The 20,032-nt window shown below is 46.4% G+C and overlaps 1 protein-coding gene across 5 annotated transcripts in view; it reads right to left on the bottom strand.

Moving 5' to 3' along the window:
* Positions 1–7,079, bottom strand: part of SYK (spleen associated tyrosine kinase) — a 115,355-nt gene extending 108,276 nt beyond the window's left edge. Inside the window, exon 1 of one of the 5 annotated variants that reach the window (XM_056825010.1) lies at positions 6,434–7,079. The gene's annotated coding sequence lies outside the window, so the exon portion shown is untranslated. The remainder of the gene's footprint in view (positions 1–6,433) is intronic. The other 4 variants (XM_056825005.1, XM_056825008.1, XM_056825006.1 and 1 more) reach the window with 4 other exon arrangements.
* Between the last annotated feature and the right edge of the window lie 12,953 nt (positions 7,080–20,032).

The raw sequence follows: 20,032 nt of genomic DNA, 5'->3' as shown, positions 1-20,032 counted from the left end.
ACTCTCTGCCACTCAGGTGGAACAAACAGCGGGTGGAGTGTTAGAGAGAAGATACTGACAAGAATGACAGTTGGTGGGGGGAGGGGCAACTGCGAGTGGCAGTTGGTCTTGTGACCAGCACTTCCTTCCTGGCCCTGGAACTGGAAGGAGTCTCTCCCTGTCTCTGGATAGAAGTTCCTCTATTTGTGATCTTTCCCAACTGTGGCCTCTACCTGGATCCCTCTGATCCTGTCATTGGACAAAAGGACTTAAGGGAAGCAATCTGGACTGTAAGGCGGGTCTTTAGGGGCGTCAGCCTGAAGAGACAGGCCCAATCAGCTCTGAAAGTTAGAACTTTCTTCCTCTTGCTGTTTGCTGCTAAAGACTTTGCACTTAAGAAAACTAGCACAGATATAGCATAGACAGGAATAAAGAAGCCCTCCACCAGCCTGTGAGGCCTGGCCTCAGCTCACAAGCTGAGAGAGACTCAAAACCTCATCTAGGGAAATCCCTCCACCCTCTTCCCTGATACCTCCATAATCCAAACTTGTTATTAAATTTTATCTTTATTTGAATATCGCAGTCAGATAAGAGGACTAACATTTCAGGGGACATAGAGGGAGCTGAAACTCAGGGCAGCCATTAAGCTATAACAGTCCTTATTGGGCCCCTGCTGGGCAGACTTGGTCGGGGGGAGACTTGTCCCTCAGGAGGGACCGTGCTTACTTGCTCTGGGGTATCTGCAACATCAATCCATAGAGAAGACGTCCCCTCAGGCTATCACAATGGGCCATTTCTCAGGAACCCCATTTTTCAAAATAGCCTCTCAGCAGGGGGCATCTCTCTCCTTTTACCTCACCAGCAGCCATATTCCCTCTGTCCCTTCACCTCCTCCATTCCCTGCTACAAAACCTTCTGTATCCCTCGTTCATCAATCCACCCATTTTTCCCAATAAAATATCACAATATGTGATTTGGGGTTTCATTTAATTTGGTGTTTAATCTTTAAAACATTGCTCTGTACCAAAATTAAATAATACAGAAATGGATATGGAATGACACCATTTGTACAAGCCAGTGGAATTGCTTGTTGGCTCTGGGAGTGGGGAGGAAAGGAGGGAAGGAAAGAAAAATGAATCATGGAAACATGGAAAAATATCTTAAAATAAAACATTTTTAAATAAAATGTTAAAAATGTGGACAAAATGATACGTTAGGATTTCATAAACCTTAGAAAATAATGTCTGTGCAAAATTGTTAAAGTACATCAAAATACTTAGGGGCACATTTGTGCTGCACATAATGATGGAAATGAAAGAAAAAGCCATTCTTCTATGGAAACTTAACAGAACCAAACATCCGTGAATCTGCTCTACCCCAAATCCCTGTCTTTAGACACAGAGCGTTTAGACCTGGAGTCAGGAAGACCAGCACTCAGCCTTGTCCTACGGCATCTTCCAGCATGTGGTCCAGGACGAGTCCTTAAACCTTGCCTCCGTTGTTTTCAGCTTAAAGTGGGGACGATGATAGCACCCACCTCCCAGGGTTTGAGACCTTTCTAAAGGGCTTGGGAGTGCCGGTCTTCCCCATCTCCCCAGCGCCACCCTGGGGGACGCTGGCCTCTCCATGAACTCTGTACTCTCTTGAATACGCCCATTGCTCTAGCTGTTCTCTGTCCGACTAAGACAGAGGCTCTTTGGGGACAGGGTCCTTCGGTGGCTCGGCCAGTGCCTGACACACGTGCTTAATAACCGGCCAATTGGCTGTCGAGGAGTGAGGCTGAGTGCAGAGGAGGTGACGGGTCCCATGGAAAAGCAGCTCTTCGTGCCAGCGTCGGTCCCCTATTTGCAGACGGCATCCTACCCGTCACCTGCGCAGTGCTCGCCTTCCGACCCGAGAAGGACAGACGAGTGGCTGACCCTGCTCAGAGGGGCTGCGTGAGTCCGCGTCGTCCCTGGGCCACGCTCCCTCGGGTGGGACTAGGTGCATCCCAGAAAGCAAAGCAGACGGTGCTTGGCTGGTTTTCAGTTCCTGTCATCGGAGCCTCCTCCCTGGGCGCAGATTTTAAAAGCAAGCAGGGTCCTGCAACGAGCTGCTGAAACGTTCCGAAAGTTCAAGCTCTCTGAAAGCCCTTCTATCCCGCTCGACTCCCCAGATAGCGCTTCCGGCTGCTGGGGACAGCTGCACCACATCACACCCACAGGAGCTCTACTTCATCATGCGCCACTGCGCAGAAAGTGCAGGGAAAGAGCAACATCCTGCATTTCCCAAAAGGCAATCCCTCCCCTGAGAACATCAATCCTCCGGCTTCTGGTCTTGCTCTTCTCTGACCGGGCAAAAAGCCATCAAAAGGGGGAAATGAAGAGGGAGGGGGAACAAAAGGACTAGGACGAGTCGCCCATGAATGACTGTCACACACATGTTCTACTGCGTGGCTGGAGAATACCCTACGAGAAAGGGATTTAAAAAGGGATAGAAAGCACCGAACATTTCTTTGACATAAATGAACATTACTTTCAGGTATTCCCGAAGAACAGAGGCTTGGGTGTGAGTGCTGCCCTTTGATCTTAGCTAGGAAGAGGCAAGATGGGAGAGCAAAAGAACAATACAAGTGAATCTGAGTAGTCTGAGATAGGGAGGGGAGTAACTAAGGGAATGGAGGGCTGGGGAAGACCAGGTTCTAATCAACAGAAGCAAAACATACAGAAGAAGGTAACTGCCTCCAAAAGAGAAGGTAAATGTTTAATTACTACATGCGTATATACTCATAGAATAAATTGTCAGTATGCATTTACCAAAAGACACAAACCACAATTTTAAACTTCTATATTAATGGATTAAGCCCTCTGAGTAAAAATAAAAATACAAGGACTAAACCCCCAAATTTTGGCATATAAGAAATGTTTGTACAAAGTAAAAATGAAGGAACGGAACAAAATCTATTATGCTTCCAGAAACCACAATTGACATCATGACCTCTTAAGTAATGTAATAGCCAAAACGAATCATTTCAAGAGATACAAACAGGAAAAGCCATTATTCATTTGTAAAATCGCACTTATGTAGTCCTAGCTCTTTACATTTCATACTCACAGCCCCTCTGGTCCCTAATCACCTCTCACCTAGATAACGGAATCATTCCTCATGGGACCCTTCCTACTTCTTTCCGTTCCCTACGTTATGCCTAAAATAATTTTCCTTGAATAGGGTTCCTACCCGATCAACTCAAATGACTTCCTAGTGCCTGTCCTGAGCCTGTCTGCCTCTCCCGCCTCAGTAGATAGTCTAGCCTGTGCCCCTCCTCCCATCTCCACCGCAGACATCCAGCCAGTTCTTCAGGCAAGGTGCTCCACCTACATTCTGGGGCCAGGCTCTTGGAAGAGCCTTCCTGCTTACCTCTACCTCCGAGTCCTTTAGTTCCTTTAACATAGAGATCCAGTGCAGTCTCTTGGCCCCGCCCCAAAATGCTGGGCTCTGGCACTGAACTACAGGGTTTTCTGGTCCAATGTATTTCTGTGGTGCAGATACTTGTGTGGATCTGCTGTCTCTTCCGTTAAAGTATTAGCGAATCACCAGAGGAGATCGGTTCATGCTTTGTTCTTCCATCCCCGAAGCCTGCCCGGTGCCTACATCCCAGCCCCTTAGCAATGATGACCGAGTAATTCCCGGAATTGGAATATTAAAGGCGACACACATTCCCCGAGCCCTTGGATAGCTTTAGAAAACCTGATCATGAGTTCAGGCATGAAGGAGTCAGACAAAGGTAAAGGTAAAGAGCTGATAAATTCATCTCTTAGTCTAAGGAGAGGAAATGAGTCCTACATCTGGCAAATATAAGCAAAAGAACTAGAACGAAGGGGAGACTAAGGAAGAACATCCCAAGTAATGCCCGGGTCAAGGAACAAACAGCAGAAACGATCAGGATCAGAAGTAAAGCGGGGCTCCCCCAAATTGACTTGGATGGCTGACAACACGGCACGTGTACAATGTGGGCAGATCACCCTGGAGCAGGCAAGAGCACACAGAACTTGAGATGTGATAGGAAGAATCGGGGAAAATCAAGGATTATTTTCGTTTTATTACGGAAAACTTGGAAAAGAAACTAAACCCATTAGCTACCCAATTTAGATCCAACAAGAAGTTGCTGCCTCTAACAACAGACAAAACCCTGAACATCTGGAGAGAAATTGGTCCAGGTAAAAACCTCCAGAACCGCATAAACAGAATTAAGATCTTTTAAAGTGCTGAACAAAGCTGACAAACTGTGACCAACCCAGTCGAGAAAGGGGAGGACCAGCAACTTTGCAATTGTTAAAATGAAGAGATAAGTTCCTAAGTGGGAGAACAGAAGAATGATCAGCAAGTGTCAGGCTTGATCACACGCCAGCCAAAGAGAAACCACAAAGACTTTGGTGGGGGTCCCTAAAGCTCGATCTCTTCTTCTGACAAGAAAGAAAGAGAACTGAACAGCCTCGTCAGAAAAGGGAATCGAGTCACCGGTAAAGAGGTGCCCAACGCGGGCGGAGAAGGCTGTGGAGAGGCTGGACCTAGAGCAGAGTCCCAACAACTGCTCATTCTCCCGGCCAACAACGTGCGAGCTCTGCTGGGGGTGGCAAGTCCGCAGGCGACAAGAAAAGGAATCTGAACCACCATGTCGAGGACACAGAAAACCATTTGGAGAAACCCGGCTGCGGACGGCGGGCTCTGGCCAGTGCAGCACGGCCAGAAAGCCAGAAGGCGGCGTGAAGTGAGGGTTTTACTCTCCTAATTCTGCAAGCTGGCAGAGTCGGAGGCGAAGGAGCGCCCGAAGGCGATGGCCCCAGTTAATGCTGCCGCCGCGGAGATCGTAAACTGAAAACTGCGGAAACATCCAGCCAAAGCCCAGCGCCAACAGGAACAAGCGCAGCCAAAGCCAGTGGCAGGGCGACAGCGCACAGCGCGAAGACTGAACGTCCTCCGGAGAAAAGCCGAAGCGCACACTTAAGGTCAAGCCTTCCTCGGTGGGCTCAGAAGCAAATCCAGGCGCCTGCTCAGCCTCCCGGCTGGCTGGGGGGGGGGGGGGGGGGGGCGCAAGCATCAAGGTGGGCTGACGGGAGGCTCTTTCTTCCTAGGCGGCCCGACTGGAGTAGCCTTTAAGGATCCAAGAGTCAGTGCAGGGGCGGAGGCGTTCGTGGTCTCGGCATGGGAGCCCGACCGCGAGTCTCAGAGCCCATTCGCAGACGCCGGGCAGGGAGCACTCCTCCGGCCCAGAGTCCGCTCGGCTCTGCTTCTCTGTTCGGGTTCCTCCCGGAGCTTCTTTGCCCGAGCCTTGCGGGCTGTCACGTGTCCGGCCGGACGACCCTTCAGTCGCGTCCCTGTCAAGCTCTCCTCGGGCAGGCGCCCGTCCGCTCGGGCCCTCGGAACTTGGAGCTCTCGCGGGGCTTGTGGTCTCCTTTGGCCCACAGAGTAGCCGTGGCCCTCCGATGCACGCGGGAGAGGGGCGCCACAATGAACGCTCCTGGGTCTTTCCAGTCCGCCCTAACTACGTGCCGCCTTGGCTTCGGGTCTCTGCCGGGAGAAGAAGGGACGACCTCGGCGATGGGAGACCGGGCTCAACTTGCCCGGGGAACAGGGCCAGACGCGGCCGCTCCCGGCCCTCCTGAGCCCCGCCCCGCCCTGCCTGGGGAGCGGGATAAGATAATGGAACTCTCTCTGAGAAGACTAACGCCCGACGGCGAAGGGGCCCGACGTGCCCCGCGACTCGGGAAACCTGCCGGAGCGCACCGGCCAGGTCTCAACTTCAGGGCTGCCGCCCGGTGTGTGGAATTGCCCGGAGGGGTCGGTGACGGCAGCTCCCCATTTTACAGGGGGGCGGGGGGGGGGCGTCCCGGCCCAGCAGTCGTGCAATCTGATTTCTTCCCCCAATTGGGTTATTCACTCAGCTTCTCCCGGCCCTTCAGGGTAGAAGGAGCCGTGCATGCACGCAGGCTATCAGAGTAGGATTCGGCAAAGGAAAACAAGCAGTCGGCGTTCGTGCGTCCCAAGCAGGGAGCACCGAGCCTGGAACACAGGCGGTGCCTAATAAGTGCTGGTCGCTCGTACTGAGCTGTGAGGCTTTTCCTGTAAACTGGCCAGGCGGAAGAAGCCGCCGAATTCCCGAAAGTTGTTGAAGCTTTTCTCAGGGAATAAAGCGCGAGGCGACACGAAGGGGAAGGGGAAGGGGGGGGGGGGGGATCGCGGCTGCACTTCCCTTCCAGGCATTTCGGCCCTTCCTCGCAATGCCCTCGCTTAAGAATGGCAGGGACGCGTTCTAGGCTCCCCCAAGGGGCCCCTTCAAAGGCGCCGGACCCCGGAGAGGGTTAAGAGCAGAAGCTCCCTCCCCGCGGCTCCCGGCCCTCAGCCACCGCCACAGCCCGGGAAGCGGGCTTCGGGAGGAAGAGTGGGGACGGGGGAGGGGAGGAGGAGGGGGCCTTACCTGTAGGTAGAGGAGCGAAGGGAGGAGAGCCGGTCCCAGGAGAGGGAAGGAGTGGGCCAAACTTCCCAGCGCGGACGTGTCGCCACCCCCGCCGGGATGCTCTCTGGAGGCCCGGAGAGGCGAGAGGAAGTAAGAGGAGTGCGAGCTTCCCGGAGAGACGGCCTTTCGGGCTCAAAGTGCGAGTTCTCCCGCGGCGGCTTTCCGGCAAGGCGGCGCCTCCGAGTTCCCGAGTTCCGAGGGCGGACTGGGCTGGAGAGCTCCCCAACCAAAGCCTGAAGATGGAGGAAGAAGCTGCCTCTACGGCCCCCTGAGGCTCTTCGTCACTGAGCTTCGGGCTGCCAAAGGCGCCAGCTCTCCCGCTTCCTCATTTTCGCCGACTTCCTTAAAGCCTCTAGAGAGAAGCAACAACCGCCCTCGCTCGCCCCCTCCCCCGGGCCGCGGAGCGCACCTGCCCGCCCGCTACGAGCGGGAGCTTCACCGCCCCGACTTGTGAGCAGCCGCAGTGGCGGCGGCACACGGGGGGTACCTGTTTGAACCCGCCCGCACCGCGCCGCGCCGTGTGCCCGCAGTCCCCCGCCCCAAAGGGAGCTGTGGGCTGTGGAGGGGGCGTGGGAGGCGGAGGCGGGGCCGGGCTTGGAAGGAGGGCCCTCCGCGTGGGAACGGTCTAGTTCGGGAGCCGGGGGGGGGGGGGGGGGGGGGGGAGGGGGCAGGACCCCCCCGGAGCACTTCGACGCCACGTTAGCGGCGTGTGTGTAATGGAGGGAAAAGAAGTCCGTGCAACGTAGGGGACGCGCGGCCCCCGAGGAAGGAGTGTTTGTTTGTAAAGAGGTCTAAACCGCCTCGTGGGCAGTCCGGAAGGGGTCCGCCGCTCCCGCCTCACTGGAAAGAGCGCCCGGATCCTGAGAGCCCTGAAAGGCCAATGCTAGCGGCAGGCGATGAAACGGCCTGGCTGGGTCACTTTCCTCATGGGTAACGGAATGGGCGTGGTGGGACACCTCTGAGGCCCTTCTTCCCCCGGCCTGCGGGCCCCAGACCCATCGCAGAGTAAGCTGCCCTCCACTTTTGCCCATCGGCCTCGGGGCCCACGCGGAGGGATATCTGTGCCCCGGCCTTGGCTGAACTTCTTCACCACTTGGTTTCTTGTTCCGGTCGACTATCATCTTCTAAACTAGTACCACTGATCACAGAAGGTGATCGCTGGTTTCCTCACTGGCACTAGGCTGGGTGCCCTCGCTGTCCCTGCCAGTCTGGGAAAGGCCGCCTTTCCCCTCCACACACAACATTAGCTCCCCGTTTAAGGAGAGACCATTTACTGTTAGAAATGGCACATTTAGGGCTATTCCTGTTGGAGCTGTGTGACCCTGGGCAAGTCACCTAACCCCGTTGCCTAGCCCTTCCCACCCTTCTGCCTTAGCACGCTTAGTATTGGTTCCAAGGCAAAGGTTAAGGACGCTATAGAAATCGTGGCAAGACTCTGCTTTCTAACATTGGAATATTGGAATTGCCAGCTAAGAATGCCCTTATTGCAAATGCTTGTTGGACAAGAGTTCCTGGTCATCCCTTTTCTCTCCCTTCCAGCCATGGAGAGGGCTTTGGGGTTGATTCCAATCATTTGGCTTGTTTCCGAGTCAGGCTGTAGCTTTCAGCCCTTTCACACCCAGGCTCTGTGCACGTGCAGCAGCCCCCGTCCCTTGGAGCCAGACTGGCCCGTCGGTCCCCAAACCCCGGTTAGCCCCCCCCCCCCCATCCGGAATGGGCTGCCCTCTCCCTGCCACATGAAGCATTTCCTCCTTTCCCCAAGTGCCTTCCGTTGGCCTCTGTCAGTGCTGCAGCCACCCCCTGCCCAGGCACAGCTTGGCTCTGCTGCTGCTGCTGTTTGCAAACGCCGTCAACACAGAAATAGCAGAACTACCAACTAGTCAGAAGATCCAAGTCAGGAGAGGCGGAAGTCCGATCTCTGGCCCTGGACCCAGAGCCCGGCGCCACTTTTGCAGGGTTTGCACCCTGGACGCTGGGGATGTTCTCCCTGGGAGGGCCAGCAAGATGGACTCCAGGGAACAAAAGAATGTGGGCACCTCCAGACCCCTTGGGGGACCCAGGGGCAGGGAAAGATGATGGACATGACCGAGGTACAAGGGAATGGGAGGGTTCAATACCGTCCTAGCCAGAGGCTGGGGTGTAAGGGAAGGGGCTGCTCACCCCACACCAAAAGGGTGGTCCCTGCGCAGGGATGGGCCTCTGATCCAACACCGCCTCTCATTCAGCCTGAAACTGCCAGCCTGGGGTTCCCTCCAGGGTGGACGCCCCGAGGAACAGGGAACTGGTACGAGCTGGGGGCTCCACCTTACCAGCTAGCCCTGAACTCCCAGTACTTGAGAGACACCGAATTTGCTTTCTACCCTCATAACCTGTCACACCCACGAAGAAGAAACGGGAGCCATCCTTGGCGACAACATGGCAGCTCAGGCAATTCAAAAGCACCTTTGCTCACTCCAGTCTGGAACCTGAAGGTCCCGCCCGGCATCTCTGGGCCAGTACACTTCCTAGTGTCGGCTGGAAAAACCCAGAACTAATAAGAAGTCACTATCACTCCTTAATCGAGGGCAAAGGGGGTTCAGTACTAGGAGGCCTCCACACAGAGCTGCGCCACACATGCCTGCACAGAGTGCGAGGATTCAACTCTGGCCACTGACCCTGGGAGGGCCACCGCGCTAGACGGACTCCAGGGAACAAAAGAATGTGGGGACCTCTAGACCACTTGGGGACCCAGGGGCAGGGAAAGATGATGGACATCACTCTAGCTACAAAGGAAATGGGAGGGTTCAAACCACACTGACAGGATACAGTCAAGCTTGGGAAAGGAAACACAGCTAGAGGCTGGGCTGTGAGGGAAGGGGCTGCTTCCAAAGGATACTAAAGGATGGTTCGGTGATTCCATAGCGGAGACAACCTAAGACAACAACGAGGGTCCTTAGCATCTGCTCATCCCACCCAGCTAGGAGGGTCATTCCCCTGAGGGCCTCCCACCCACTCTGAAACTGCCAGCCTGGGGTTCCCTTCAGGGTGTTCCCAGGGCAACAGGGAACAAGGACAAGCTTTGGGGTCTCCAACCTATAAGCTAGTCCTGAAACTTGGGGTTCCTCAGAACCCACCAGGCCACAAGTTGGGGGTTCCTAGATTCCATGTGGACCCCAGTAACCAATCACAAAATTGTTCTACCGAAGGACAAAGGGTTGAAGTTGCAGGAGGAAGCTTCCTTTCGGATGATGGAGAGGCACAACTCTAGGTTCCTCCACAAAAGCCTCTAAAGGGGACAAGTTTCCTTTGACCTTCTTTCCTTCAGCTACCTCCCCATACACACTGCAGGTCTCCTAGAGAAAGGAAGTACCGATTAAGGAAAGCACGACCTGAGAGTTGTACGGAATGAGTCTCACTATTTACCACCCCACTCAGTGAGCATTTATGAAGTGCCTACTATGTGTTCGAGGCCCTGTACCAAGTACTAAGAATACAAAGAAAGGCAAAAGGCAATACCTGCCCTCAAAGAATGTGCAACCCAAAAGGAAGACAATATGTGGATAACAAGGTGCAAACAAGGGATAGAGAGGCTGACCAGGAAACAATCAACAGAAAGAAAGCCCTCAAATTAAGAGGCAAATATAGAACACGGGATCTTAGCTGAGACTTTAAAGAGCCAGGAAGAGCCTTCCAGACTCGTGGAAAAGCCAGAGAGAATGCTGGGAGACAAGGGACCGAGAGGTCAATCACATGGAGCCTGGGTATTGGGGTGGGGGAGGTCACTAAGGGGGAAGATATAAGATGAGCAAAACTTTACAAAGGGGAGGAGGGCACACGGTTATGAAGTACTTAAAATGCCGAAGGAAGGCCTGCCAATGGCAGAGTGTAATAAGAATGATTTCGTTGTGTTCACTCTTTTATTTGTGACTCCACGTCTCACAGAATGCTAGATGCCTCTATCTCCTATCTCCTGAAGTCTGTCAAAGCTCATGCATGTTGGCTTCATGACACTATCTATACGCCTCATCCTCTGCTGTCTTCTCCTTTTCCTTCAGTCTTTTCTTTTTATTATTTTTTAAACCCTCACTTTCCATCTTGGAGTCAATACTGTGTATTGGCTGGCAATGGGGGTCAAGTGACTTGCCCAGGGTCACACAGCTGGGAAGTGGCTGAGGTCAGATTTGAACCCAGGACCTCCCACCTCTAGGCCTGACCCAGCTGCCCCCCTTCAATCTTTTCTAATCACAGTCTTTTCCAATGAGTTCTGTCTTCTCATACCAAATATTTAAGCAAAGGCTTAAATTTGTATTTGTCCTTCTGATGAAGAATCTGAATTGATTTCTTTAAATATTTTTTTCAGGAATATTTTATCTTTTCCCATTACATGTAAAAGCAATTTTTAACATTTCTTAAAAATTTGAATTACAAAATATCTTCTTCCTTCCTTACTATGTTTCCTCAGATAATAAGAAATTTGATATAGCCTAGACAGTCATTCAAAACACATTTTCACGTTAGTCATATTGTGGAAGAATACATATTTTTAATTGAAATTTTGATTTAATTAATTAATTTAGAATATTTTTCCATGGTTACATGATTTATATTCTTTCCAGCCCCTCCTCCCCCCTCCAGTAGCCAACACACAATTCCACTGGGTTTTACATGTGCCATTGATCAAGACCTATTTCCATATTATTGATAATTGCGCCAGGGTGATCATTTAGAGTCGACATCCCCAATCACATCCCCATCGACCCATGTGACCAAGCAGGTGTTTTTCTTCTGGGTTTCGGCTCCCACAGTTCTTCCTCTGGATATGGAGAGCATCTTCCTCATGAGTCCCTCAGAATTGTCCCAGGTCATTGCATTACTACTAGTAGACAAGTCCATTACATTTGCTCCTACCACAGTGTATCACTCTCTGTGTATAAAGGAATACATATTTTAAAAGAAAAGTTTTTTAAAATTTTTTAACTTAAAAAATACATTTTAAAAAATAAGGTGAAAAATATGCTTGGATCTACATTCAGATTCCCTCAGACTGAAGGCTGATTGAAAGATCTGGGCCAATGGATCTATACTGCACAGAGAAATGACCTTTAAAACTGTGGGAGCAAATGAGAATACAAAGTCAAATAAATGGGGAAGAGGATCGAGGACAGAGCCGTTACAGCCTCTCGTGGTTAGCCAGTGTGACATGAATGAATGAATGAATGAATGAATGAATGAATGTTCAAAGTAGACAGAGAATGAGCAGCCACTTTGGCAAGCCAGGAACACTATCATGAAAACCTACATCCTGCCAAGGATAGTGCATAACAAACTAGAGATTAAACTCTGAATTGGCCCAACGATTATGGAGAGCAATTTGAAACTGTTGTTGAAGGCTATGTATAGGTCAAGAAGAGGTGGGGAAGTGAAGAGACAATTACTAATATTTGGAATCAGATACCAACAATACCAAGAACTGGACGCATTCTCCAGTCTTTGGAATTTCTCCTACTTTCCCAGAGCAAAGATTACAAACAAGTGAGGAGACAATTCAGCTGTCTCAGTAGTCTAGGCAGAGCATTGGTGCCAAACCCAAATAGAAATTGGGTCACAAATCCAGGGAGCCTTGTGGCCTGCAGGCTAAGTGAGGTTTAAAACCTGATGTCATCCGTGTTTTGTTTCCCAATTTTTTATCTGCATGGGGTATCACCCAGGACTGGTATAGGGTCATACAGTCCGTGAGCCCCATGTTTGATACCGCCAGTCCGGAGGAGGTAATCAGTGAGTAAAGAGTCACACAAAGATGAACTACTGAGCATTACTACCAGCTCCCTCAGCACAGCTTCCTGCATTGGCCACCCTACCCAAGTAGCACGACCAAACATGGGCTGGAAACCACATATAGCTTTATCCTTCTTCCCTTCCAAATGCTGGAAAGAGGTAAAAGGCAAACGCTTGCTTTGACTGGAAGAGTGGGGCAGTAGCACGCTGAGCAGCACCAATGCTTAGTCAGACAGGTAAGGAGCAAAGGGGTGGCAGAGTGACCCATGCAAGGCGATATGCCACTCCATGAAGTCTGAAGGGGCAGCCCCAGGTCCAGAAAGACTTATTTCTGTCTGTGACTGAAGCAAGTGAAACCTAAATGGCTAACGCGGGAGGAAACAGATGGCTTTGAAAGACAATCCGCAGGGAAATGGGCATCAGAAGGGAAGAAGTTAGAAAGTGAGTACAAGGAGATAACAAAGAAAAAAGACTGAATTTACCAAAGATCAGGGCCGGCTAGGGGACTAAGTGGATTGAAAGCTAGGCTTTGGGGAGCCAATCCTGGGTTCCAATGTGACCTCAGACACTTCCTCACTGGTTGACCCTGGCCAAGTCATTTAACCCTCATTGCCTAACCCTTACCACTCTTCTACCTTGGAATTGGCAAAAGAGCAAAACTAGAATTCACATCAGCAAGTATCACCAAATGAGAAAAGGAAACAATGAGTAATTGTGAATCCAAATATGCAGATTAAAGAACAAGCTAGGGTTAGGGGGTGGCTCTTGATGGCAGGATATGTAGAGACAACTCAGTGACTATAGGTGTCCCAGAGGAATATAAGTTTAAAAAAAAGAGTCATAAGGCAAGAAAGCATACAAGAAAATTGCTCAGAAGATCTGAACATAGAAAACAAAGTGCAATTTGAGAGAATAGGGAGGAGCGTAGCGGGAAGTAGAACCAAGATGGTGGAAAGGTGGTGACTCAATCTCCCAAATTGCAACAACTTTAAAACAATGCCTCAAAATGAATTCTGAAATCCTACAAAAGGATGGAATCAAACGATTTTCCAGCCCCAAACAACTTAGAAAGTCAATGAGAAGAGTCTGTTGCACCAGGGTTCAAGTGTAGTACAGTCTAGTGCGGGCTATGCTAGTGCTGACCTTGTCTTGGCAAACCAGCAGCAGGTCTTGGGGGCAACTGAATCAGTAGCAGTGGTGTCCAGAGCTTGAAACCCAGACAGTAAAGGAGTCAGACACCTGGCCAAAGGGAGATTTTGAGGATCCTCTGTTACTAACACTGAGTACAGGACTCTCTTACATGGCCCTTATGCAGATCCATGTTTCAGTCCCAGGTCTTAGTCCAAGCCTTAGGAAGAACATTAACACAGTAGAGGATTTGGGCACAGGGAGGGGAAGTGCATTTGTGATTGCTCTCAGACCAGGAGACTGGTAAATACACCTCTCTAAAGATACCTCTTGGGTAGAATTGAAAATCTGTTACCCTAAAAAAGAATTCTATTTCCTGGGAGCCCACTGACTTCCTGCCATTACATACTTCCTGTACACAGGGGATAAATTTAGGGGGTGGTCCTGCTTGGCAAGAATGGTGTTGTTAAGTGCAGGGATTTTGAACAGGCTGATTAGCCATTGTAATAGAAAAGGATAATCTGTGGGAGAATATTTCTAGTTGTGGTAATTGGATGTATTCTGGCTGCGACTCGAGAACTACTAGGGAAATCCCAGGCTGCCTAGTTGTAATGGAGATAGAGGTACTTCTGAGAGATAGAGGGATGCTACTAGAGGGGTACTCTGGGGGTGCCTATTGATCACTATTGATGGTTAATAGATCAAGATATTTCCTACCCTTCCTCCTCCCTTCACCTCCCACTTTCCACCCATGCCCTTCTGCCTCCATTTCCCCTCCCCGGTCTTTGTCAGCCACCTTCTAAGTAACTCAGGGGAATTATGAGATTTCAGGGAAATATTCTTCACTCTTCCTTTCTCAAGTAAGGGATTTTTTATCGGGAACAACAGGATGGAGAACTGAGGTAAGATGAGGTGAGAGGGATAGGGTTGTCCCTAGTCTATAATGAAGGTTGGAGGATTTTAGGAAATGTCATTCCTGTCACAGCTGTGACTCAGGGACAAGTCAGAGAGTGTGGAGGACAAGTAGTTTTCTTCTTTTCTTCTTTAAACCAGTCAGATAATCTTTTCTTGAGTAATTCAAGTCCAGACTCTGTCTGAAACCACAAAGATCTCTCTCTGCCTAGGTCAGAAAAAGGCCAGTCTCTCCCTTGATCAGAAACTCCAGAGAAGAAGTCCCTCAGTTCATCTCCTCGGGCCAGGCTCCAACTGCCTTTCCTGGGAATATTCTATTTGGAATCTTCACCTTGATTGGCAGATCAGGTCCCCAGTTTTCTATCTTGCATGCAGGAAAATTCTCTCTTCCTTCATGCCTCTTTCACACCATGGCCATGTGGTTTTTATTTTGTATCCTTTTTATTCCTTCATTTCTAATGATCTTTAATAATTCTCTTAAAATATATTTTTATATTGGAGATGAATTATAATTTTTACACTTGGAAAAACTGAAAATTTACAGATTCCCAGAATTGGCTCTGAAAGCAGCTGCATAACAAAACTGAAGCTTGGGATAGTGCCCCTTTTACCAAGTAAAGTATAACTTTAACTGTTTTAAAGTTAAAAGTTAAGAAATAATCTTAAAAATGAGCAAAGAGAAAAAAAAGAACACTTGAGTGACAGGGAAGATCAAAACACAAAATCAGAAAAAAACAACACTAAAGCCAAAGCCTCAAAGAAAAATATTAATTGGTCTCAGACCCCAAAAAATTTTTGGACAAACTCAAAAAAGATTTGAATCAAGAGACTTAGAGGAAAAACTGAAAAAAGAAATGAACAAAACAACAAAATCATTTTTAAAAGGGTTGACAGCTTGGTAAAGGATTGTAAAAATTAAAATTAATGTCAATAATAAAAATGTTATATTTTAGAAGGTCTATTAATGATCATCAGAAATCAAGGAATAAATAAATGGCTGATTAGCCATTTCAAAATCCCCATTCACCACTGTCACCATGCTTACTGCACACCCAAGAGAGAGAGCAGGACCTCCCACTCAATATTTATCCCTTGCCTACAAGAAGTATGTAATGACAGGAAGTCAGTGGGCTCTCAGGAAATGTAGTTTTTTTGGGGGTAACAGATCCCCCTCATGATCAATTTGGGGGGGCTAGTCTCCCAAATTTGATCATTTAGTATAATCAACTTTTAGTCACAGTAATTTGGGGATAAAAGAGAAAAGAACAAAGCCAATGATTTCTAGGTTCATTGACAAAAAGCCAGTTGGGGGCAGTCTTCTTTGGCATAAGAGTATACATACAAAACAAATGTATTCAACCCCACACAGTTCAAATCACCACATCCCAAATTTCACTTGATCTTCTGGTGCACTGTGTGGTCTGTGGAGGCCTCTTCATGGCACCTTCTCCAAACAGTTCACTTTCTTATCCTAAATTTTCTTATATCCTAAAATTATTCTCAAAAAATTTTAAACTTTGTATTTTATAATAATTATACCTTCCCTCTGAAGAGGGTGTTGAAAAACACAAGGATCACTTAGGAATGTATGGCTGAGTTATGAGGTATAAATTGGCAAGGGAAATAAAAAATATAAAAAAATTCAAATAAAAGAGAAAAGATAACTTCTGAATGAAATATAGACTTTCAAAGTCGTATGTGTAAAAATTCAAAGTAAAGAAAAAGAAATCTATAATAGGTCCTTGAATCAGGGTCCAATTAAAGTGATGTCTCTCCCACAAGTCTGTAGGAAAAATGCAGTAATATTGCACTTAACCCATTCATAGCCAAGACTACAGAAAGTTGCCATACTATAAGAGGGAAAAAAGGACTAGATTTTTGTGTGAAAGGGAAGTGTCATTCCCTGGTGTGATTTTACCTTCACTCTCAGGGATAGGGGGAGCCAGGATGATAGCCAAACTTTGGTACTTGTCTGTGAGTATTTCATAAGTAGTGTGGTACAAGGTATCCTATGTCTTAACATATGTCAAATGCTCAAGTCTCACACTAGGTTCAAGTCCTTTCATATTGGCTTAGAAGTTCATCAATCCTACTTGGAATGGTTTGGGAGTGATGTGGGAGGGTTTATATTTGTACTTCACTTCATCTACTAAAATGGACCTTTTATCTCTTGTTACAAATAACTGAGAGGTAGGGAAAATAATCAGTCATAGTTGTTTTAAAAAATCTAAAATTCATGTTTGAAGACCCTTTAAAATCATTTTGAGATATTTAGCTCATTAAATTTTCTAAAGGTTGTTATAAAATTATAACTACTTTTGATGAATTCCATCCATCATCTAAGTGACAATTTACAAAGCCAAAATGGAAGAAAAAGCTGTTTTTTATGGGCTTATTCAATAGTATTTGTTCAGTATAATTATAGGGGAACGGTAACAGAATATAACAGTAGATAAAACACAGTAGATTAAACTGATTCAGTGTAAAAAAGAATAGTATTGACTACATTAATATATGAACTTAAAACAACAAAAATAAACCTTAAACAAAACAATCAGCAAAATACAATAAAATACAGAGACTTTTATAAAACATTGGAGTCTAAAAGTGCTTAAAATTTAACCTCCAGACTCTTTAAAATTCCTTTTTCTATTTGTTCAGATTCCTATTGTCAGATTTTTGGGCTCTCCCATAGTGAGGGAAAATTCCTCGCTGAGCATGATGAGGAGGAATCCAAAATTGGATGAATCTTAGAGACTGGGCAGGCCCAAATGGCAAAGGGTTTTAGGGAGATGAATTTCTCCCCTGAATCTCAGGCAAGATAAGTGAAAGGATCAGTGCCCTCATGAGTGCTAGAAGCTGTTTGAAATAGGCAATGCATTGATCTTTCATAGAATGCATCATGCTTATAATTTTTACTTCCAGTTTGTAAGAGTAACTTTCTTCTTACCTTCTCCCCCTCCTCCAATGTCCCCTGCCACATGGAGGCTATTATTGCCTAGGGAGAGCACACCTAGGTCTTTTTATCAGCTTCTTGGTGGCAGCAATCAGCAACACCAAAGGGATCAGCAACAGGGGCAGCTACCAGGGTAGGGCCCAAAGATGGAGGAGGACTAGGAGCAATCAGCATAGTCAGCAGCAACCAAAGGCAGCAGCAAGGAATGAGGAACAGGAACACAGGCTCAAGCAGATAAGCAAGAGTCCTCAAACTGAAAACAGCCAGCCCCATAGGGAGGGCAACCAGGCAAAAAGTAGGCAGCAGCTCCAGTAGAGTTCTCTTGGAGTTTGCGAGGGAGGTTGGGTAGATGGGGGTGCACAAAAAGCCTTGGCAGGAGAAACATGGCTTAACATTTATCTAGGCTATCTTAAAAAATTTGAGAAGTTCTTGCCTAACTAGTGGTTGCCAAAAAAAACTGTAAAAATTAAAATTACTGTCAATAATAAAAATGTTATATTTTAGAAGATCATCAGAAATCAAGGAATAAAGAGGATACAAAATAAAGACTACAAGCCCATGGCTGATTAACCATTTCAAAATCCCCACTCACCACCGTCACCACACTTGCTGCAGGTCCAAGAGAGAGAGAGCAGGACTGCCCACTCAATATTTATCCATTGTCTACAGGAATTACATAATGACAGGAAGTCAGTGGGCTCCTGGGAATTGTAGCTCTTTTTTAGGGTAACAGATTTTTAATTATACAGGATGCAAAAAATGCTATAGAAAATAAAAGAATAAAAAACAAAATAGATCAAATGATTTTTAAAAAAGGACCAAAATTCACCGAAGAAAAGAAGTTCCTAAAATGTAAAATTGCCCAACTGGAAAAGAGGTACAAAAGCTTAATGAATAAAATAATGCATTCAAAATTAGAATTAAACAAGTGGAAGCTAATTTTTCTATTAGATATAAAAAAATAATAAAAAAAACAAAATCAAAGGAATGAAAAAAATAGAAGAAAATGTGAACTGTAACACTGGAAAAATAATTGACCTGAAAAATAGATCCAGGAAAGATAATTTAGCATTATTTGAATACTTGCATGCCAAGGCTTAAAAAAGAGCTTACACATCATCTTTCCAGAAATTATCAAACAAAATTTCCCTGATATTCCTGAAGAAATGGAAATTGAAAGAACACAGCAATCATCTCTAAAAAAAGATTCCAAAATGAAGAGTTCCCAGAATATTATAACTAAATTTCAAAATTCCTAAGGAAGGAATTCAAATATTGTGAGGGCCACATTCAAAATCATACAAAATTTAGGAGCTTGTACACTGAAGGACTAGAGAATTTGGAATACATGTTCCAGAGGGCAAAGGAATTAAGATTACAACCAAAAATCAGTTTTTCAGAGTAAATACTCTGAAAAACTGAGTATAATCTTTGGAGGAAAAATGAATATTCAATTAAATAATTGGCTTTCAAGTAGTCCCGATTAAAAGGCAAGAGATGAATAGAAAATTTGACTTTCCAATACAAAATTCAAGAGAAGCATAAAAAGGTAAATGAAGAGGGGAAAAAATAATAAGGAATTAAATACACTTGAAGATGACACTTATAACTCCTAATAAGTTTATCATTATTAAGGCAGTTAGAGGGAGCATATATAGAGGGTACACACATGATTTTACTATTATGGGATCATATCTAAAAAAATAAAATTAAGAAGAAAGAGGAATGATTGGGAGAAGGGAGAAGTAGAATTGAGGTAAATTATCTCATATAAAAGAGGCATAAAAATTATTTTTCAGTGGAAGGGGAAATGGAAGAGGGAAGTTACCTGGACTTTACATCCTGAGATAGGTATAGACTCTCTCTTACCTATAGGAAAATAGGAGGAAGAAGGAAATGAGAGAAAGACTGATAGAAGGGAAGGAAAATAGGGGTAGGTGATAGTCAGAAATAAAACACCTTTGAAGATGAAAAGGATGAAAAGAGAAAGGTAGAGTAATTTAAGCAGGGGGAAATAATATGAAGGGAAGTTTGTAGTGATCATAATTATATAAAAGTTTCACAGTGAGTTTCTCTGATAAAGGCTTCATTTCTCAAATAAATAGAACACTGAGTCAAATTTGTAAGAATACAAGTCATTTCCCAATTGATCTGAATAAGTAGTTTTCAAATGAAGAAATCAAAGATACCCGCAGTCATGAAAAAATGCCCTAAATACTCTTTGGTTAGAGAAATTCAAATTAAAATAACTAAATTACCACCCCACACCTATCATATAAAATGGCAAGAAAATGACAAATGTTGGAAGCAATGTGGAGAAACTGAGACACTAATGCACTGCTGGGTAAGTTGTGAATTAAATTAATCATTCTGGAGAGCAAGAACTATTCCCAAATAGATATAAAGCCATACCCATCCTTTGACATAGAAATACCACTACTGGATCGCTATCCCAAAGAGATAAAAAAAAAGAAAAGGACTTATATGTACAAAAATACTTATAGCAACTCTTTGTAGTGGCAAAGAATTGGAAATTGAGAGGATGTCCATCATGGCTGAATAAGTTGTGGTATATGAGTGTGCTGGAATATTATTGTTCCATAAGAAATGACAAGAGAATGCTTTCAGAGAAATTTGGAAATTCTTGAGTGAGCACAAAGTGAACTAAGCAGACTCAAGAGAACCGTATACACAGGGATGGCAATATTGCAGTTGGATAAATTGTAAGTGAGAGCTACTCTCAGCAATACAATGATCTAGGAAAATTCTTGAGTACTGATGACGGAAGAGGCTGCCCACCTGCAGATAAA

This window comes from Monodelphis domestica, chromosome 3 (assembly GCF_027887165.1).
Source record: "Monodelphis domestica isolate mMonDom1 chromosome 3, mMonDom1.pri, whole genome shotgun sequence".
NCBI lineage: Eukaryota > Metazoa > Chordata > Mammalia > Didelphimorphia > Didelphidae > Monodelphis > Monodelphis domestica.
Note: the sequence above shows the minus strand (reverse complement) of the source record. Positions and strands in the feature narration are given on the sequence as shown.